At 39.4% G+C, this 1,697-nt stretch overlaps 1 long non-coding RNA gene across 1 annotated transcript; it reads right to left on the minus strand.

Annotated features, from left to right (window-relative positions):
• Positions 1-278: 278 nt before the first annotated feature.
• LOC145651674 (uncharacterized) lies at positions 279-1,348 on the minus strand. Its single transcript, XR_014117500.1, has 3 exons — positions 1,263-1,348; positions 665-718; positions 279-338 (listed from the first exon to the last, which is right to left on the minus strand). It is a non-coding gene; the product is annotated as an uncharacterized LOC145651674 (long non-coding RNA).
• Between the last annotated feature and the right edge of the window lie 349 nt (positions 1,349-1,697).

Below are 1,697 nucleotides of genomic sequence, written 5' to 3' on the forward strand. Positions count from 1 at the left end.
TATTTGGAAATGATTTCATAGACAGTATTTATATAAATGTTCTTAGATACAATATATAAAATTCATTTACACTCTGCTATTGTGAGGACACCAATGGACAAGATCTAAACAGTCAATCGAGTTTAGAGTTTAAAAACAAGTGTCATGTTTGTCATTTCAGTAATGGTTTGTTATGGTCGGTATAAAATATGTGCAGATTAAGATTAAGGTTAAATTTATCTCTTATGACACTAACGGTCATAGCATATATTTAATTAGGCTAATATTTTTACAAATAATACTTACACTGACAACCCTCCCTGAGAGTGCACACTAGTCTGCTTTCCAGTCAGGAAGGTCTTTATAGGTTGGGGAGGGAGGACAGACAGTATTGCGGCATTATACTTCCAGATCTGAAGATACTGTGACCTCATCTGTTATAAACACTCCTGTGGATGGACTGAAATACATTTTAGAGCTGCCGTATTTTTCTGATAAATTGTAGCCATTGATGAAATAAGACAACCAATTCGATGACTATCATCTTTTTTTTTTTAAATGGGCCACTACAAAATGCTCCCCGTCAGAGCGAGCACAAGTATCAACCCTCTTGGTGGACTTAACCAGCACACCTTCCACTAATGTGTATGTCTCTGCTCTCTCAGCTGTATATGTAGCCACTCACCTCACCCTCACAGGCGCTGGCCTGGAATATGGAGATGCCAGTTTGGAAAACATTCTAAGGGATCAAGAGAAACAAACCAAAATTAATGCTAAAATTGATGCCTAAACATTTTTTAAATCAGCATTAATGTACATTACTCAGGACTGTGTTAATAACATGTGTTTGAAAATGGACTTTGACAAAAGGAGCTTCTTTGCAGTTAACCAGATAACTCTGTATCCCCAGATAGTGAAGCTTAAGTGCTATTTAATTGTTGTTTGAAATAACAATCAGTCATTTTCAGTAGCACAGGTCATTGTACCGCAAATGTTAACTTCAGATGAAGTGGAAATGACTTCATTAACTTCATTCATTCATTCATTCACCCACAACTGATAACCAAGATGTCTGAGAGAAAACTTGCACTGTGTCCGACACAGACAGGTTAACGAGCAGCTAGTTAGCTCGGTCTGTCGGTCTGGCAACTAACTTTGCCCATTAAATCTCACTTTTACAGTAAAGTCTGGACGTACCGAGATGGGGAATAAAAGCCATAGAAAGAAATTGAGCGCAACAAATTGAAGGGAAAATGTAAAAAAGGGAGCCTGGCTTCACTTACCAAATGCTGTAAGTCAGAAGTGTGGCAGGGTGCTGGGACAGCAACGGGAGAGCCAATAACAATTGGAGAAGCACATTGGAACAGACCAATGGTGCTCTGCGGCGTTTTGGAGAATATTGGAACAGGCCAATGAGAGGACGCAAGCTCTCTGGAACACACTGGAACAGAAAATCAGGGTCAGTGGAACGAGTCAACATGTGGAGACGAACAGACCCACAAAAGATAAAGAAAATGAAAGCTAAACACGATAGAACCAACACACTGACAGAAACACAACTGGGAACAGGTTACAAGGCAACAACATGAAGTGAAGAACACAGGCGACATGAACAGCAAACATGATAGGACCTTAGTATAAATGGAGGCTTAGTACAATGAACACAAGCTGAGTGAACAATAACCAGCGACAAGACTGGAGAGACACTAGAAATATAT

Source organism: Electrophorus electricus, chromosome 1 (genome assembly GCF_041902795.1).
Source record: "Electrophorus electricus isolate QZ-2024a chromosome 1, ASM4190279v1, whole genome shotgun sequence".
In the NCBI taxonomy this organism is placed as follows: domain Eukaryota; kingdom Metazoa; phylum Chordata; class Actinopteri; order Gymnotiformes; family Gymnotidae; genus Electrophorus; species Electrophorus electricus.